The sequence below is a fragment of the Gambusia affinis genome, linkage group LG14 (genome assembly GCF_019740435.1).
Source record: "Gambusia affinis linkage group LG14, SWU_Gaff_1.0, whole genome shotgun sequence".
NCBI classification, from domain to species: domain Eukaryota; kingdom Metazoa; phylum Chordata; class Actinopteri; order Cyprinodontiformes; family Poeciliidae; genus Gambusia; species Gambusia affinis.
The window spans coordinates 23,290,631-23,312,159 of NC_057881.1; the positions used below are offsets into that span (position 1 = coordinate 23,290,631).

A 21,529-nucleotide genomic window follows, 5' to 3' on the forward strand; every position below is an offset into this window, starting at 1 on the left:
GGCAGTGAGAATATTTTTACAGCAGCTTTATGTACCTGTCGCAGTGTTGAGGCGTAGCAGGGAAAGAGTCCGACACACATCTATGGTCAGGTTTGGAAGTTTGCATTTAAACAACCTTCCAAATCGCAAATGTTATTCCCAAACACAAAATATGAGTTTAGTGGAAACTTCTATGGTGTGACAGCGGGAAACATTCATAACTGCAACACAATTTGCCATCTATAAAAACTACAAACCGTGACATAAACACGTGACGCAAACACAAGGTAGCTGTAAAGTATATCGGACATCGCCAATTCATCAAAAATAATTCACCGATATAAAAGCTTTTTTATATGACAAACCAGTGACAAAGATGCCTGCAGCACAGATCGACATCAAACGTGCACTGTTTGAGTGTTGTCATCATTAGACAGAGCAGATGTCATGAATAAATTTGATGTTAAACATAATACAAGTTGAAAGGGTTCCATCATCTTCAGCCTCCTTTTTAGCATTTGCATTTGGTAGCAGGCTAAATTGACAAAGACACTGCAGTATTTTGATTCCACAGTAGAGAAAGTCATATAGTTTCAGTAAGTAGGTGTAGAAAATAAATATCGGTATTGGTATCGGTATAGGTTATTGACCAAATGAGTTTTAGTATATTGGCATATCGGATATTGACCAAAAATCTAATCCCTAAATCAAACAGTCAGGTTTCTGAGCTGCAGAAGGAAGCCAGAGTACCTGGGGAGAATCTATGGCGTGCGTGCACCTGCAAACGCCACACGGAAAAACCCAACACTGAGATTTGAACCAACGACCTACTTTCTGCAAGGCAACCACATATACTGTGCAGCCTCGAAACAGAGACACCGTTTTCCATTTTTTATAAAAATGAATCAGAATATGGTGAAGTGAAGTTTGTCATTTGAATGCACGTGTGAAACGGACGCTACTCTAAAAATAAGAAGATGACTATAGCACAGGGAATTCTGGCTAAACGCAACCAAAACAAACAGGAGAGATAGAGCGCTCGCCGTGTTTCATCAAAGACAAAACGGGAAATACAACCGCTACAATCTGACGCCGCTCCCATTTTTGAAAATGTAACAAATGTCGCAACTTTGGTCTCCAATCAAACCGAGTCTACTGGACTATCAGGTGAGAAATCACACCAAGACTTTTAGCCTGAGGGTGGCGCTTCAGAGGGCTAATGATAAAACTAGCTGACATTAAGAGTTTCTGTCTCTGGTCCTCTCTGCTGAACACAATGCATACCCAAGAGCTAATGCTGCATACCTGAGCATTTACATACTTGTTTATGCAAATATACATTTATATATGTAAATGTTCCGATATGAAATGTTTGTTAGAATTTAAAGCTTGTGAAACATGTGTTTCTGCAATTTTATGCTACTATCACTGTAGGAGGTAAAAATGGTCTCCAAGTCAACAATTTTATCGTTTATTATGATAATTTCTGGGACAACTTAACATCAAGTAAAATTTCTTATTGTAAGATGTTTTGATTTTAAAAGTTTTATTTTTAAAAGTCAAACATGACAAACACTATTCATCTGCTTTTGATAAATAGAAGGTATATTTTCTGCTCAAATCGTCAAGCATTACAGAGAACAAAACAGAAACAAACAAACTTTTGTTGATATGAAAAAAAATTGGAATTGAAATATAAATTCTCAAAATCTCTCCATTGTCTAACTCATTTTAAATATTGCCTTTTTTTAAGGTATAAACAGAGGAAAAAGAAGCATAAAGAGACAGAAAACAATATTGCTCAGTGAAAATTTAAGGAGGAAAAAACCCCCCAATAAAAGACGTCTGTCCTAAGAAAGAAAATAAATTTCAGTTCTTTATATTCTCTCTGCAAACATCAAACATTATCTTTCAAAGACATTAATGAAAAAAATAAAATAGAAATTGTCTTCACTCAAGAAAGAAAAAAATGCCCAATTATATGAGCACCGAGTCAGTCCTGCTGCACAGGACTGGTCTGGGATAGTGAAGCGTTGCGTTTTTGAAGCACACACCACTTTGTTTTTTGGTCCAACCTTAAATAGCCAAACGGTCAAAATGTTCTGCTCCTTCTCATCAACGATGTCAGTCACTGTGTTTCCATCTTTTCTTCCTGGGGGCGTTTATTCCCCCACGCCTGTCAGGTCCCACCTGTTGCCAGAGCTGCATTTTCCTGGCATTTCTTTTGATTTTTTTTCTTCTTCAGTTTTTTTTTTTTTTTTTTTATCTAACCCACTAGTAGAAATTCTTCAGATTCCCAGAGAATTGCATTAAAGGTGGTTGAATCCCATCACATCTTGAATGGAGGTGATTGGCTGCTTTCCAAGGCTCTGCTCCTCTTTGGTTGGGTCACTGAATTAGCAGAAGAGAAACAAGAACTGAAGCTTCGCTGTTAAGTCAGGATGTTGACATGTTTTGTTTTCTGTGTGTGGTTTTTTTTTGTTTTGTTTGTTTTTGTGATTATTGTGATTATTATTGTGGACTAATATTACTGACCACATTTTGACAAATCCTTTTTCAGCTTTATTTTTGCCATATGATGATCTTACCAAAGGGAGTCTAATTTGCTACACATAACTCCCTCCCTCCCCCCAAGAAAGAGTCAGGATTTCAACATGGTTAATATTTGATGTGTAAACAACATTTTCAAGTTCTTGAAGTATGACCCTTAATGCAAGTAAAATCATGTCCTGAGGAGAGGTCAAAACGCAAAAAAAGTCCTCCGTGTTGGTTGCTCTAGTTGACACGAAGTGTTTACACTGGAGGAGCAAATCCTACAGAAAGGTTAAATGTTTCCGATTAGAGTCACACATTAATTCCTCTCAATGAAGGTTCAGCTTTCGAGAGACGCTGTGAAACAGGAAGTTAAAGTAGAGGGAGGCTGATGGGATCGGTCAAAATTCAGCCACAATGCAGCGATTGGTCAGAACAAGGAGGAGAAACAGAAAACATGAAGATGATTGGTCAAATGTGTGGAAAAGTTGCCATTTTAAAACTGTGCAAAATCTTTTTTGAATTTGCACTAATAATTGGATTACATTATGGAAGATCTAACTGCACAGTTGAGACTGATGAAAGACAATCTTGTTCAGAGGTGGTTATCAATTTAAATATACTTAAAAATAAAATTGGTAAGGGACGTACTCCTACCACTATCACCACCATCGTCCCAAGACTAATTTAATTGTTAATCAGAAAATGTTGATCTGTGTTGAAATACCATATTTATATTTGTAACATGGTTGTTCATGTCTGGAGCTTAATAAAGTGATCACAACTTCCTGGATGCTGTCAGTTACTGATGGTTACTGACACCATCGGTAACCAAACAATCATTAAATGGAGAATACAAACTCTAAATGAAAACATGCTATTTTCTGAAACAACAAGGCAGAAGGAGAGACGTTATCTCCTGTAACTAAGCCAAAACTGTAGAAAAATAGATACATCTTGCATTTAAGATGTAAATTTGGTCAGAAACTTGCTGCTTCAAGTCCAGTAAAAGGTGAACTGCAAACGTATACATAAAGCTCAACTAAAATAATCCTTTCAACTTTTACAATGACAATTATGCATCACTCCATCTTGATTTATCAGATAAATCCAAATAAAAAGAATACTGTTGGTGATTCTGGCAAAACATTAAAAATGTTTGACATGAAAATTGTTTGGATTGTAGTTGATATGACTCTTCTGTTTTAAAATGAAAATAAAAAAGTTAAGTATTCAACATCTAATGCTGAGTCTTTCAGTGCACCAAACAGTGTTTCTGCCCAGTCATCAGTCACTTCAAGAGAAATCTCTCCTCTCTTTTTTCCTCCTCCTCCTAGTTAAACAATAAATAAATTACCAAAATTAGCACATGGCTAATCTGCATAAAGGGAAGCCCGCTGGCAGAGGATGCTGAACTGAGAATATTGTGTCATGGCCCGGGCCAACGGTAGATATCGCAACGATTCAGAACCGCGCGCGCGTGTGCGAGCGTCAGACGCACACGGCAACGGAAGGTGAGGGTGAGGAGGGTGGAGCGGGAAGGCGGCGCCTGACAGAAAAGCTCGAGTCGGCCGGGCCGAGTGCAGCAGATGGACCACGAGGGGAGAGACGATAAACAACTGCTGCCAATTTAATCCGCCACATGGCCTCGGCTTGAAGCGCGCGCGCGCGCGCACACGCCATTGTTCTGCCTGGGAGCCCCACAAACACGCAACACGACACACCGGCTACAACGCGAGGCATCTAAGACCGCCGGTGGAGTCACACGCACCACGTCACTGTGACATGGGATATCCCGCTGTCTGTATCCCCCCTTCAGCTACTGACTCCACTTCAACACTCAGCAGCATCTGAACTGCGGTTTATTAGTTCCCTAAATTTTGTTTTGCTTTTCCCCAAATTCCACCTTTTCAAATTGTTTCAATTTTTCCGAATTCCATTTTAACATCTTTTATTAATCCAAGACGTATGCAATTATAGGGTGACTGAATTTTTTATTTTACAAATCAATAGCTGGAGGTCCACATTTCCTGTTGCTCTGCGTCACAAGTGAAGCAGATTGCTGTGGTTTAAGGTGTTAAAAATGCTTCCCCCTCATTTTTTAAAGAACTCAAACATTATGTGCAGAACTAATAGTCTAGCTTTTAAAAAATTTTTATAACACCAAAATAATACTTGTAGCTCCAACTTGGCATAAACGTTCATTTAACTAGGCTAAATACAGAGGTCATTGCTGAAAATCAAGGAAAAAAGAATTCATGTTCGGTTAAAAGCTACTTTGACCTGCATGTTTTTATTATTTTAATGTGCTACAGAGCTTCTAACCTACAACTCAGGTGAGTTTAAGCTAAACCATCTCCTTGAATCTTTTCACTTCCACTCTCCTGTGTTCCGTCGGTTTTCTCCCAGCAGAACACCGAGCCAGGTTCTGGTTCTGCTGGAGGTTTTGTCTTGTAAAAGGGGAGTTTTTTCTCTCTCTACTGTCGCTACATGCACACTTTGTCTCAGAGATCGCTGTAAAGTCTACGGCACAATGCTAGCGACCGTCTGCTGTTCTACTTGCTCATCCAGGAAGAGTGAATGCTGCAAGTCAATGACTCAATGCAATCATAGATAGAAAACCTTCTAACCAGTTTCTACTTAGGATGTGTGTATGATTGCAATGAAATGACTCCTAAAATGCCATTTTGAACAGCCTTACATTACTTTAACAGTGTATACACTGACATTTTGGAGCAGTAAAATACCTGAAAATTAACCAGTAGAACAGTAACACTTGTGCTCAATTCAGAGTATGAAGGTTGAAACATGTAAGTGCTGTTATAAAGCTGAAGTAACGTGGTCTCATTTAGTCAGACTGGAGTTTGCCCTTCTGTCAAACAAAAACTGCCTAAAAGGTGGGAACAGGTTAACTGTTTTTAGACTTTCTGCATAAAAAAAGGATGGAATCAAAATCTCTACATTAACTTGTAGCAGTTGGCCAAGTTCCAGTTTGATTGTAATCTGGAGGTCCACCAGTTGGCGGCCGCTGTCCTATCTGATAAACAGAAGCGCCTGATTGCAGCATATGGCTAATTAGCAACATGGACGACTGACGATGTGAAAAAACATTTCTGTTTCTGAACGTATTCATGTCTTTTAAAGAAAATCAACTAAAAGAACCGAGTCCAAATGGAGTTTGCTGGCTGTGGAGCGGAGACGGGTTAGCAGCAGCAGCAGCAGCAGCTTCATCCGTTCCATTCATCATGGCTCAGCTCACCGCGCTGCAGTGCGGTGCGGTTGGAAGGCTGATATGAATCAAGACTTTGTTCAGCTGATACAATCAGTTGTACTTTCACAGAAATGCACTCCAAACTCTCGCCGCGGCGACTGTTCAATAAGCTTTAAAAGGAAGAAAAGCTGCGGTGGATGTGTATGTTTAAGGTCTAAAGGCAACAACATCACGAGAAAAAGAAATTACATTTATCTTACTGTTATGTCCAAACTGTGAGCCTGAAACGGATTGTCTGCAATAAGCAAGACAAATAAAAGGTTGTGTTCTTAATTAAGAGATTAAGCTGAACCGATTAAAACAAACAAACAAACAAACAAAAAACAAACTCCACCTCCCTTTTGACCGCTCCATGACTCGGAGTAAAAGTGAAGATTACGGCGGTACAGCGTACAGGAGGTGGCGCCGCCGACGTCATCCACGCAGAGCAGAGGCACCTCACTCACCCAGATGTTCACCCAGCTGTTCACAACAACTTCTGGAGACGCTCAGTGGAGAGAGACGGATGGGATCTGACACACTATGGTGAGAACACCAAAAACTAAAAACACAAACAACTGGAAGTCAGGGTTTCCCTGAGTGTGCTATGAGCCTGGCAGCTCGAGTTGCCCTCCCACCAGGTTAAGTTTAATTTGTTTCTTAGTTTTAAATAGGATTTTTTTTTTATACACCAGTAACAATAACAGAGATAACAGAGATAACAGAGATAGTTAACACATTGAACCTGGCGAGAGGAGGTTCAAGCATATATTATATATATACACATTTCTTCATTATCCACATCTAGGGCACTATGATTTCCACTATACGGAAAACACAAATGGACTCGTGAAATTTAATTAAAAAAGTGAAATCTACGCTAAAATGTGGAATTTTGCAAAATTAGATGACATCTGATAGGTAAGGAAAGGCTGAAGGGTAGAAACTCCTGTGGTTACCTGGTTACGCAGGGCTCAGTATCTGCTCTGCTAACATCTTAGCCATGGTGCAAAAAAAAAGGCTCTGAAACAACAATTTCTTCCTTTACAAAGAAAAACAAAACAAATAACTCAAACCTTGGCACAAGGTTCAGGGTCAGAAGAACACTTTCTGTCCACTGACTGGAGGTACAAAGATACAACAACTCAGACAGAGAGAAGAAGCTAGCTAGCTGCAGCTAGTCACGTCTGCTAACTCTTGGACTTGAAAATGAATCAGTAGAAGAGAGAGAAGAGTTGAAGGTGCTTATCGTGTCTAGAATCAGATATTCTGATAGGAAAATAGTTTAACAAACTGCTCATTTTTGGTAAAGCGGAGCAGAAACACACTAATACCCTGTTACTTTTTAAATTCTCGCCACAATTACATACTTTTGGGGTTAATAAATATGGGCTAATAAATATGGTTAAAATAGAAAAAAGATGGAATTTAAAAACATCAAAATGGAAAATATGGAATTTGGAAGATGAAGCGAGTTTCAAATGGCCCTAAAATTTGACAAAATTCAAGGCACAAAAGCAGCAAGGTGACTATCACAGCAAGTTCACACCAAGATGGCATTTATAAAAACAATCGTGCCGTCCCCGCTATTGCGGCATCTCGTCGTGTCCCTCGGCGCAGATTGAAAACCCCACCTATCACTCCAAACAGACGATTGGGAAGGTGCTCTTAAAACCAAGTTCACCTGTGTCAGCTTTCATCAAATCCATCTAGAAGGGCTCATCTTCAGAGAATAATGCATCAATGTTATGCATCAAGTAAAAGCCACGCTGCTTGATCTCTCAGCCTTTTAGGGCAACCTTCTGTATATGACTTTATATTTGTGCCAAAAACCAGAGCGTGCAGTGAGACTGATGTGAGCGCATTTACATTTGTGAGCAAAAGAATCGTGTGTGGGGGGCGTAAAGGCAAAAACACCATCAGATTTGTTCAATTTTAGACTGACAGCAAAACATGTGTAAAAAAAAATCCCACAAGTTTTATTCTAAAGCTTCCATTTTATAGAGAAATTTAACAACAGGAGGCAGAAATCCAAACCAGACAGGCATTCTGATGGGTCAGGAAGCCACACAAGAACTTCAAAACTCCATCCTCATGTAAAGGATAAAAAAAAAAAAAATCAATTCACACATCCTTCCATTAAAAGGAACTCATCTGACTTTCAATTTAACAGCACAGGCTGGCGCACAACACTGCCTGGTGGATAATAATAAACATATCAGGACCAGCTGAAAAATGTTGTACTGAGTGGGAAATAAGGCAGAAAAAACAGTCCTATCAGGTGGATCAAAACAGCTCACCGAGGCCATCCAATAAAAATAAAAGCAGGTTCCCTGCTGCCAGGCCTGTCAGTTCAATATTACAGCTGCACACGCCAAAGAGTGAACATCCACCCAGACTGCCAGCTGTCAAGCCGTCAGCCTAAACTTCTATTTCCAGGTGACAGCGGCTGATTCCAAGGAGTGAGTGGAGGTGGCTGCTGTTTTATTTGGAGTTACCAGAAGGGCTCTGAGTAAGACCAGCATGTAGAGTATATCCTTAATAAATAAGTACTAAAACACAAAGTTACTTTACATAGCTATAACTAACAAAATATAGAAGCTATTTTCTTCAGTTTGGCTTTTTTTTTTTAAGTCTTTCAAACTGATATGTAATTTATTTATCTCACACACACCAGCAATTTGATTTCCGTCATCCTGGAAAAATTGGAGTAATACGGTTAACGTCGGTAGAATCAACATTAGCGGCCGTGTGACGGATGAACGGAGCAGGACCGTTAGAACCAGTGAGGTTGGTTATTTGCATACTGCAGAACACCTGCTCATTCTGAGGCAAATCTGCAAATCAGAAGAGAGGAGACATACCAGCACGCTTCCCATACAAACTCTCCCCTTACAGATTTATCATGATATTTTGTGGTGGTGTTGTGATGACGATAAAAGTGGTGATAAGAACTGTAATAACTCTATGGCTGCTTTCACATGGCACTCCACAAACACTCCTACTTATAATATGCTGCTTTAAGACACCAGTCACTTAAAGAAAGTGTGATTGTTATCACTAAACTGCATCCAGTGATTGTACTTTCAAATTCACTTATATTAATACTTTCATTGAGCAAACAGTGGAGAAAATAGTACAAAATAATCCAGACAGTTTTGAGGGACTTTAAGCATCATTACTGAAATTTATTGTGAAAAAAACAAATAAATTATTTTTTGCCATGACACGGAATTATCACAATAAATGATAAACGATAAACGCTCAATCCTAGTCTGATATCAGCTAAAAAAACAAGAAGCGGATTTTTAAAATCTGCATCTGAACTCTAAGCACAACAACAGCAGCAGCACTCCGCTCCGTCATCTAGTCCACCCCACAATTTTTATCCAGCTACGCTTACATCCTTCTGGGAGACCCATTGGTTAGTAAGAAATGTCTCTGTTGTTCTCTGAGCAACATCGCCTGATGAAGCCATTTCCAACATCCCACTCTACAAAATAAGTTAAATTATGCATGATTTGTGATGATTTCGCATTGTGGTTGAAGAAAGTTGCATCAGGACACACTTAATATTGTTTTAAAATAATGTGTTAAGACCATTTTCATAATGGCAACGGGCATAATAATGCAAGCACACTGTCTCAAAGTCAAAACTTTAAATTCTGATGAACATTTAACACAGGAACTGCCAAGACATTTTAAATATTCAATAGAAATAAACAACAGAAACAACTAATAAAATGGAAGTCTCTAAACAAAACAGGACTAGTTGAGACCAAAGCAGGACTAGTTGAGACCAAAACAGGACTAGTTGAGACCAAAGCACCAGTCTGAGGACTATTTTCATCCACACTTTAATGGAGACACAAGAAAAACAAACCACCATTGAAATGGAAATTAATTAACTTTAGGTTCCAAAGTTTGTTCCCTCAGAATGATCAGAAACCTGCCAAATATCCTCCAGATTTGACTAAAGTGTTAGCATGAAACAAACAAACAAACAGCTGAAAACTTATTACAGCTCAATCAATCAACTGGTTTTGCACAACTGGAAAAAATAAAAATGCACCCTGTCAGAGAATTGTTCACTTGTTTCTACAAAATCCATTTCAAATAACTTGAACAACCACCAAACAGCATTCGAGGAAAAAGCTCTGATTTACAGTTAGCTGTCTTAGCTTGCTTTAGCATCCAGGAAACAAATGAAGCCAGTCTTTAAGAACGTCCTAAAACTGTCAATGTTTCGAAGGAATGTATTGGGGTGAACGACACCCAATAAAAAGTGAGTGGAAAATGTTTTAAAATTAAAGCAACCAAAGTCCCAAAAAGCTAACCTAAGTCCAGAATCACCAAAAACCAACAAAAAAACGACAAAAACTCAAAGCTTAGCTCAATGTTCATGTTTATGAATTAGGGAAAAACCTTTCGCCGTATTTTCTCAGGATTCGATTGACGGGAGGAGCAAGAATACGCGAGACGACAATTTATAGATTAGAGTCGCATCAAAAACTCGGAGAAGAAGCGAGCTAACGCGAGCCGCTAACACATGCTAACACTTAAATGTTTAACTAAAATCATTAAAATAGAGCTGAGAGTTTAGTGGACATTTCGTTGAACTACTTCAATATTCAAGAAGGGAAGAAAATCTATAAAAACTTTGGACTTTGGTTGAGCAACACAGAAAGGGGGAATATGTCTGCAATTTCTTTATGAGACAACCATTTCTGTTAAGTTCAAATCAAACATTTTTAAAAGGTAGATTTGTCTTTTAAATGTGAATTTTTTTTATTTTTTTTTATGAGATGTTTAGTTTTAATGATGGTGAAATACTTCAAAAACATCCTGTGAAAGAACTCAATGTTCTGCTGAAACAACTTGAACAGCAGCAAATACGCATCTATATGGCTGTTTACTTGTTGAATTGTTTCCGGTCACCCTGAGTGGAAAAAAGGAGGAATTCAAAAAAATAAAAATGGAAAAAAGTGGGATTCTGGGAGGGGAAAAAATTAAATACAAAAAAATAAAACAAATTTATAGGGCCTACTGATGTGGAGAAGATGGACATTGGTGTGAAATGCTTGAGAGTTGAACTCAGCAGAATAAGTCTCAAAGAAAAGGAAAATTACAAAGTAAAACATTGATCACTCTAATGAACAGAACCTTTGTTTTTATTTCTTCCATCAGTCACACACATCTCCACTGAAGGAAAGTTCTGGTGTTGCAAGAAGCAGGCTAACCGCTACCTAACCAGGTAACGGCAGGTTCAGGAGGACGGAGCGGTCAAAACTCCCTCAGAAACCATCGCTTTGTTGTGGATCCCTTTTGATTACATTTTGCAATTCTGTCTGTGTTTTCCACTTTGCAGAAATCAGAAGGCCCCTAAAACTGGCACTGTATGACTTAAGGAAATGTTATAATCTAACCTATACGAGTGAAAAACCTGAAGCAGCTCCTGCATTGGTCGTGTTGCTGTCTTTCTGCTCGATATTTAAGCCATTAGCCTTTTCCTGCGCAGATCAAAGGTGAAATGTGTATAAGAGGAGGAAAGGAGCATCAGTCTCTACCTTTGGAGTATCAACAACTGCACCTATTTAAAGGTTAACCACTTTATTCCATAAACCCCCCCCAGAACCCTCATACGTCATGTAAATGAGCCAGTCGTCCCGCACAGGCTCCGAGGAGGATATTACTATGCTAATCTGGAGCATTTTCGAAGGTAAATGTCAAAAGAAATAAATTACTTTTACATTCCAGCGTGCCCTGGTGCAATAGCCCGAGTCTGACATTTGTCCATGAGGTGCTTGGTTCTGCCACTGTACAGTCAGACGCAACGCAGAGCGTACAATTATTCAGATCACGGCCTTTTCACTATCTGGATGTGTTTATTAACTCCTCACAGTGTGTTCACATCAGCCCTGCTTAGTTCGCTCTAACCCAACTCTAGTTGGTTTTCTCAAAACGTCTGGTTGGTTTGTGGAGGTGAGGATGAATAATCAAACTCTGACGCAAACCAACAGCGCCCTGGATCAGGTGTGAAAACGTTGCAAATTTCTGGAAGTTTTCAACCGTTCTGAAAACCCAGCCAACGTGGAGGTGCTCCTCCTCACTCCTCTGAGTTTTAATATTTGAAATAAAAACATTTCCCCAGTGGACTGTTCCTGAAAACAACAACAACAACAACGGGGGAGGGGGGGGCTCTGAAAGCGTGACTGTGCCTTGTGGTTGTCAGCGGCGTGAAAAAGGCTGATGTTAGTACACAAAGACGGATGGCTGGTGACACGTGGAGTAAGAGCAGGTCAGAGAGGAGAGGCTCCTGAGGCGGCGCACACACACACACACACACACACACACACCTACACAAACCACAAAGTAACTGCCGTACTTTATACACAAATACACACAGCTGTCAGGGGCAGACGAAGATCATTCACAAAACACCCCCCACCCCTCCCACCCTCCCCTGGGTATCACTGACACCGTTTCTCCCTCTTCCGCAAACACTACCACAGTATCTCTCTCTCACACACACACACACACACACACACACACACACACACACGCATACACAGTTGCCAGGAGGCAGCGTGCTGTCCATGTGGCCTGTGGAGAATCATTACTCAGCAGTGAAGACTTAAAAGTCGAAAGTAACCTTCCCCCTTTTTAACTCTTTCACGTCTGAACTCCTCTTTGTGTTTGGCTGGAACTTCGCGGTGCGTTCGCTGAACACAAATTATTTGGGAAAAATGCCGTTCTGGTTGTCAGGACAACTGAACCGGCAGCAGCAGATTAGATTATTTAGGTTTTCCTACTGAGCCCGTATATCGTTTTGCACATTAAAGAGATGGAACTGTAGAAAATATTTGTCGATTACTAAAATAAATAGATGGAAGCATGAAAAGGAGATTCATGCTTCTGAAAATACAGAAATTTAAAGAAAAAAAAATCTATAACATGATCTAATTCATTTATTTGACAGCTATTCCAACTATCTAAGCAAATAAGTCTTAAATCAAACTGGGGTGAAATTGTTGACTGAAAGGCTGCTCTGTCACCATAAAAACAACAAAACATGAAATTGACATTTTTCATCGAGCACAAGGTGTGTGGTTTTCCTGGAGAAGGTCTATTGCATACAATCACCTGCTGCATGTATATCCTAGAAAGTCAAGCTCAAAGTCTTCCAGGAATCCACCAATCAGGCAGGTCCTAGCCAAAGCCTGGTTTCAGTTCTCTGACATCTCACCTGGCTTCTGAGTTTTCACCGTATTTCCAAGCCTGGGAACAAAACGCATACCAAAAATGTGCTGCAGAAGATGTAGAAATATGTAGCTGAAACTTTATGTCATGTTTACTAAAACTGAACCAAAATGCGTCAGAGGTTGCTGGTGTGTTTACAGCTTTTTCCCAGACATGGGCAATTTTCAATTTTAATTTGAGATACTATCAAGTATTCTCAACAATGTCTTGCAATAACCTGTCATGTTATTACATTTCCTGTAAACTTTTAACATTTTTAACACAAAATGCACCAGCACCCTTAACCTTAGCAGGTTTTATGGGGGGAACTTTGCTGTTCTTCTAATGCTCACATCACTAATCCTGTTAACGCAAACAACCAACATAAAATGATAAAAGTCAGTTTACAATTTCAATAACTTCTCCAAAACTGATCAAAACGTCCTTCTATGAACTACCTTTTCTCCATAATACTTTGACTTCACCTTGAAATCTGACTAATTAGTAACTACTCAATATTCAGAACAGTTAATTATTCTTAAAGTAGCCCCAGGATTATGCATTTGCTGATCAAAGCTCGACAGAATCGGAGAACAAAAATAAATAAATAAATCACCACCATCATCTGATCTGTGTCACTTTAACTTCAGTTTCAATCAAAAGTCAGAATCAGTTCATGGAAAACAATGTCCTTGGATACAAACTCATCTCCTAAACTGGTTTTTAAGCCAAGAGAATTAAGAAAAAATGAATAGTAAAGTTTTCCGTGGAGCTTTTCAAATTATTTCTTTGGCTAATTTATCAATCAATAGATTTCCTAAGAAAAGGGATAGAGCAATAATTAGCTGAATCCAAAATCTTCTCTTCAGGTTCAAGAAGTGAAGTTCCATAGTAAGCGATCCCTGATCATATCTTCACAGATTCCACTATAACATGCAGATCTGCGTATTTTAAAAGTTCAGACGCTAATTAAATATACATTAATACAGACAGTAGAAAACAGCTTAGCAGTAGCACAGAAGCTAACAATACATTTTCTGAGGAATACAGCCAATCAGCGCCAAGGAAAACAACTGCGCCTGGACTGGCTGCTTTGGAAACGTCAGCCAAAATTGTGTCCAGTAGTTCTGTCATCAGAGCATCTGCTTTCCACCATACAGGGTATTTCAGCTTCCCAAGATGAATTTTCTTTAAAATATTTCATTCTTTATACAAAATAAAACTGTGAATCTGCAGATTTACAGAGAATATTTAGCAATTACGTTCCACAGAAAGATCTACAAATACTGATCATATATTATACATGCACAGAAAAGTTATTGTTTCTATAAATTAATTTACTTAGCAATTAATGAATTGTTAGTATTTTAAGGCCATTTCCACAACTGATAGTTGTGAAAACTTTTTTTTGTTCCATTTTCAGCTGCTGTGTTTTTCTTTCTCACTGCACTGTGTCATATGAATCAAACTCTTTGGAAAAACCTGTTCCCCTCCCTCGCCTGCGGTGGTGCTGCTCCAAGAACCACAGAAGAAAACGGCACAAAAACCTCTGTAGAAGACTTGAGAGCAACTTCCTTCTTCATAAAATGGAAACAAAAACAGATTTTAGTGGTTGTACGATTTCTCTTTTCTCTTTGACAAAAGACCACAAGCCATTTCTCAAGCCTGAAATAGCACTGTGTTAATAGTGCTAGTTCTAAACTAACATGTTGGGGGTTTTTTGGTTGGATTTACTCAGAGTGCCCTGCACTATCGCCCGTTTCCTGCTTTTGGAGCGGTAGCCGGTCCGCTTGGCGTTCACACGTACATTTGAACCACACCAGAGTTCACTTCACCCGAACCCAAACGAAGGTTTTCAGGCGGACCAGAGTTCATTCACGTCTTCCCAAACAAACTGGACTTTCTAGACAAACTAATCAGAGTTCAATTAAAGTTGACTAAACATGTCTGGTGTGGATGCACCCTAAAAAAAAAAGACAAACCAGAGCCTGGCCTGTAATCAGGCGAACCAAATTTAACCACATAAAGCTTCCATAACGTGTTTTTCTGCAAGCTTAATCAACCACTTTGTGGTAGAACTCCTCTGTTTGTTGCAAGGGAGTTCACCGTTTCCCTTCATATCTTCAACCGCAGGGATTTCTTTGACAGGTACACTGTTGCTTCAGTTCATGCTCGGTGTGGGACGGAGGCATCCCTGACGGCTCACTTCCCGCCGTGTGCCGGGCCGGGGGAACCACTTGGCGCCCCGCCATCCAAAACAACCCTCACAACCGCCGTCTGTCAGGAACCCGTTTATGTGGCCGTCATGATGAAAACCCACAATATTAGCCCCTCCGCAGCCACTCAATTAACACATTAATCCATCGATCGCATGGCCCAAGGCAGGTGAGAGGCACAATAAAAACATCCTCTGTGGGATTATTACAGGAGATATATCTGCAGCAATTAAAAGGCCAATCATGCTGATGAATGAGAAGCTAAAGCATTTAATAAAGTGCACAATGCAACCAGGAGCACTTACTTGTAGTCGAAATTTTAAAAAAAAAGCCGCCACTTAAACTGAAACCACTTCGTCAAACAAAAGGATGGTGTGAAGCATTGCCCACATCCAGATGTAGTTTTGTGCAGCATCTCTACTAGCTTTTTTTGTTGTTGTTTTTAAACACTGTTTAATATTATAGCTGTGGAGATAATGCGTCCTCCCCACCTGCAGTTCAGATGTATAGGAAAACACTCGAATCGACAGTCACCGTGGGAAACTACACAGATTGACACTGCCTTTTCACCCTCGTCTAAATTTCAGCCTCGGCCACCTTTTAGTAAGCTTAACAGGCTCAAATAGTGAAATTACCATCCTACGCTTCTGTCACCCATACAATATGAGAGTGTCTTAGATTATTTAAGCAGGAAGTGTTTGAAAGGTAGTTAGCGCATGTGAAAAACTCAGCGGGCAACTCCAGAGTCTCGCATTGGATTTTATTGCTTGACATTATAGAGTTAACAGAGTAGGCATTGACCGCTACGAGGTTCTCACGTTATGCAAGCTAGGCGTGTTGCAATAAGCAATAAATCAATTAATTGCATGATCATTTAAAACAATCTCAATCATTTCTCTTTTTGCTCTGTTGTTTGACCAAGTCGTCACTGTGATGTTTTGGTCTCAAATAGCCTTTTTTCTATTTCAGGATAATTTTGTTTACAGACTTCGTCATTCATTTGATTTGTTGTTTCTGTTGTTTTGTTTATTTATTTTGGATATTTTGAATTTCTTCCAGTTCCAGTGTTAAATTTAGAATTATTAGAATTTATAGTTTATTGATCTATGAGAATGTGCTTTTGCATTATGAAGCCATTGCCAATACATTACCGTACTTGAAAATGGTCTCAAAACAACAATATTATCGGTTATCACAATAACTTCTGGGGCAATTTATTGTACAGGAAAATTTGTTGTTATGGTAATAGTGCTAATGCTAACCTCTGGTAAAAATAAATACAATAATATTATGATATAACAAAATAAATTCTAGATCACTATAAGTGCCTGTCATTCGCAACCAGAAGAACTTCAAAACAATCAAATTTGAGGTTCTTGAAAGCAATACAAAAGTGTATTGGTCTTCTTTCAGCTGACTTTCTGGGCCAAAACAATTTCTCCAGAGAAGTTAGAGGCAGCAATGAGTTTTTCATTTGGTCTTTAGATATCAGAACCACAATAGTAATGGCCCCACTGGTTACAAACTAAGCTTTATTCATGCAGATTACTGGATGGGAATCCTTCAAATTTGTGAAATTAAAAAATGATTTCCAGTTTTTATTCATGACATTCATTATCTATAATCATTTATTCTTCCAACGTTGGGGGCTGGTCCCCAACTCTAGCAGTCACTGGGCGAGAGGCAGTGTACACACCCTGCATACGTCACCAGTCTATCTTACACACACACAGGATGAAACAACAATACACACACTTAGTTGATGCTCTCTTTTCCTCCCCTTCAATAACGTTTCAACACCATAAAGGAAAAGTCTTTAATTCCAGTTGTTGAGAACCACCATCAGTGTTGGAGCAGGGATGTATCAAGGTTTCTGTTTCCACAACGCCACCTTTTGGAGGATGGTCAAATGCAAAAATTTGGTTGACTTTTGGTCTCCTATTTTGGTAATGCCGTTTTGATCCCCCGTTTACATCCGGTTTACATGATAACGTTTTAGCATCTCGTTTACACCGTAATAATGTTTCGGCCTCTCACTTTGCGCACGATGGTGTTTTGGCATCTTGATTACACGAGAACAGCATTGTGGCCGCTCGTTTACACTGATACGATGCTTTGGTCGCTCATCTACACGGCAACAGCGTTTCGGGTAGACAAAAATGCAAATGTCTGACAAAGAGGTCCAGAGCAAAACTTGTTACAAACAATGTGAATCATGTCCATGTAATGGCAAACCCAAAACAGTTGGAAACTATATTCCCAGTCACATCACGAACAATGGAGGACCTCCACCTTCTGTCTGTGCTGCTACACCTCTTCCTCTTAGGGTTGTCTGGCATGACGATGCTAAATCTGCTTTGAACATTCACGCCATCAGCGATGGTGCATAGCTTACACGCGCCAGATCATATTTCCACGTACGTACAAGTGAAGGCTTATGAAAACACCGTCTGAATCAGAAAGTTCCCAACGTTTCGCTGCCTTCCACAGGTCTGGCATGCACACATCCTTCCAATGTCAACTGCGTTTTCATTAGCTTGTCTACATGCAATTTTGTTTTTCCTGACTTAACTGGAAGTGGCCACTAGGATTTTGGAAAACTGCCCTTAAATTAAACTATGAACAGCCTTAGTACTGTTATCAAAATGGCAAAAATCTGAAGCCACTACAATACGTCTTAATGAAATATGCTTATTTATGTTTCGGCTCTTTCCGTTTTGCAACCTTGTTTGTCAATTAGCACAAGTTCAGCTGCCACACAATCATTAGAGGAGGACTCCAGCCTGGTAAAACCGGAGAAAACTAAGTGTAGCTGAATCGATTGCTCTCGGTACGAACATAATGACACGACCGTCGGTGAAAACAAAAAGAAACTTGACCTCTGATGCATTTTTGTCAACATAAAGTTGCAAAAGAAACTGGAAACATAAGAAATTAGATTTGTCTATAATTCCAAACTGAATCCATGTCCCAAAGTTAAAGTTATAAATGCAAATACGTAATTGTAAACTACACAGATGATTTTTGGGGAAATACCCACTGCTTTGTCTGCATCAAACAGTGATCTGGAAAACATTTTAACTGATACTTTACAAACTGATTTTAATGATGAACAAAAGACATAATTTAAAATGCTTAAAAGTTTTGTGATTCATCAATCCAGGAAATTGATAAATCATTACGCAGTGTGGCGTTTCTTATCGCTTCTGGCAAGAACACAGCCCAAGTATTTGCCTATTTGGTTTAAAATATTGTGAGCTGAATGACTTTACAGCCATTTAAGTGGCAATGCAAAAGGGCAGCACAGTACTGTAAGTGGAGGCTATTTACCCTGTTGTGATTCAGGAAAGCAGTAAAAATCCCTCATCTACATTGTTAGAAATTAAGTACAACAAAGTAGACGTCTAGGTTTTTGTATTGGACTAGTCTTGTTGGTTTTACCCCGGAGAAAGTTCTGGAATGTTGGGCTGGCCCACACTTTGAACATCCCTTAGAACTCTGTTCAATTAATCACCTGGAGACAGGATGAGTCTGGCAGAGTTGCTAACGTACCAAGACATGGCTGTGCACCTAACACAAATGTACGTGGAGGAAGATGTTCTGGTCATTTGAGACCAAATCTTCCTGTTTGTGATGCAACACACTGGGCTTAGAAGACAACGGACACTTTAGAGAAATGACTCCAACTGTGAAATACGGTGGTGGAAGCATCATGTCGTGGGCACAAGACAACAGAGACGCTGGCTTAATGGGAAGAGAAACACCAGGAAGGAGATCTGTCAGGGTGTTTTCACACCTTGTACACTTGGAGACCAAAATTGAAACACTTTTTCCATTTTTAGTTGCTGTGGTTCTCTTTCATGCAGCACTGTGTCCAACTAACCAAATCCTTTGAAAAAACAGTTTTCCTCCTCGCCTGTGGAGGCGCTGCACCAAGAACCACTGAAAGAGACAACACAAAAACCTCTGAGAGCAACTTCCTTTTCCATGAAAGTCTGAAACTTTATACTCATCTTAAGGAATTCTCTCCTAATGCCAGGAAAGAGTTGTTAGAAAATCAACAGAAAAATAACAACTAATTTTGGCACTAATGATTACAGAGCAGATGTTTGGTATTTATTACTATATATGTTCTAATTTTATGACTTTGTACAGTGATTGTATAATAGTATATATGGGATTATACAATGTATGTTTTATGATAGACGGTTTTATTAACTCATCCGCCATGGATCAACAGACAGAAACTATCTGAAACTAAATCAGGTGCAAGGCGTCTTTAATTGATGTGTTTCACACATTATCCCTGTTATAAATAAACTAATAAACTAAACTAAATGTAAAAACTAAATGAAGTGGCATCAAATTATAGCAGTACTATGATTTCTCTATTATTTGTAAAAGCCCATTTCTCTCACTAGCACTAAATCTGAATGTTTGTTTTGGATTAATTTACCCAGAATGCCCCGCGCTCTCGCCAGTTTCCTGCTTCGGTGGGTTTGGTATCCACATATGCAATAGACCTCCACCAGAGTTCACTTTAACCAAACTGACACCTGGATTTTTAGGTGGACCAGAGTTCACTTTTTTGGATTGTGCGTTCACACCTCCCCGAACGAACTGCACTTTCATGGCAGACAAACTGAAGTTTGAGTAAAACTGATTAAACACCTACCCGATCTGCTGAGCTGGGAACTAGACTGGAGGTTCGCCTTCCAACTAGAAAACAATCGTAAAATCAGCATGCTAAAATATTGACTAAATAAAGTACAAAATAAATCAGATCAAGTCATGTTACAAAGAAGGAGGAAAAACGTCAGCTTCTAGATGTGTAAAGGAGACGCAACCCAACTGACTTGCTTCAAATGAAGGGTAATTCTACTCAGCTTTGAATTCAAAAGCACGCCACACTGTTCAGATTTTTTAGTTTTTGTAAAAGATCTTGAAAGTATGCACCACTTTGTTCTATTACAAAACATATATTAATGTTTCTAGTTGTGACATGACAAAACGTGGAATAGGATAAGGAGTAGAAGGGCCTCTGACCTAAATATAAGAACAACTTAATAGAACAGAATCCCCCCATTAATCAATTTTAGTCCACAGATATTCTAACATAAAAACTAAACATCATACAGAGCGCTGTGATCTGCCCCATGACACATGAGCTGGAGTAAAAACACTACACGTGCGCCGAGGTGCAGGTAACCACTGGGGGACATGGAAACTCTGCCAGTGGCAGTAAATTAGGGAATTGAAAAACCTAGTTACAAAAAAGAGAAAGAAAGAAAAAAGAAAGCTGTGACACTTGGCTGACACCTCAGGGTTTGCTTGTAAACAGAACCGCTGCCAGTCCGAGTGTCACATGGCGGAGGAGAAGACATCCGAGCTGGTGGGCCTCCTTCTGCACACCTGATCTGGAAACAGCGGAGAGCAACGCTGCAAACGGTGACTACGTGACCACACCTACCCGATCTGCTGAGCTGGAGTCGGTGGACTTAGAGGGGGGAAAAAACCCCAAAACAAAACAGAAAACAGACCAAACAAGAAAACTCCTTGTGCACTGAAAATGATAGAAATGACTTAGGAGTGGAGAGAGGGAGTGTTCAGCTAAACACATGAATATAAACAAAAATAATATAAGACTCACAACACTACAGGCAGCATGCAAATTACTGCAGTGGGAGGAAGTGGGCAAAATTGTGATAGAAAATAAATAGAACCAAATCGATTTGTACCGTTTCTGGTGTTTATACAGCAGGTACTATTAGCAACCACAGATTTCTAAATAAATATGATATGCAATTAATGAAAAAAAAAAAAAAAAAGGGGGGGGGGGGGGATTAATATTGTTTAAATTATACTAAAAAGACGCCAAATGAGACCCAACGAATGTGGAGGAACACATTACCAGGGCAGAGAGGAGGATTGGAGGGGGTTGCTGTTTTCCTGCAGCCCTTCCATTACAGGCAATTATAAATGGCCAAGAGCGGAGGAACAGAGAGCCAATCAGATCTCAGCTCGCATGTCAACTCAAGACCAACTGTCTCCTGGCTCTGACAGCAGGATTTTTACCTCCATAATTCAAATCCCAAAGCAAAGGCAATCTGCACTTTGCCAACTCGAAAGCGAGCGGGGCCACGTGAAAGGCGGCGGGGAGAAGCCGAACCGAGTCCGACCGAGCCGCGTTCCCGGTCGAGATGAGTCATTAGCGGGTCACCGATAGCAATTTTGATCCGAGTGCGCACGGATTTAGTCGGAAAAGAAACGGTTTCCTTTTTTCTTTAGATCTTTTTTTTTCTCCCCCTCTGTG

The 21,529-nt window shown here is 39.6% G+C and overlaps 1 protein-coding gene across 2 annotated transcripts in view; it reads right to left on the reverse strand.

Moving 5' to 3' along the window:
* Positions 1–21,529, reverse strand: part of arid1ab (AT rich interactive domain 1Ab (SWI-like)) — a 66,623-nt gene that overhangs the window by 43,183 nt on the left and 1,911 nt on the right. The gene's annotated exons all lie outside the window — the stretch shown is intronic.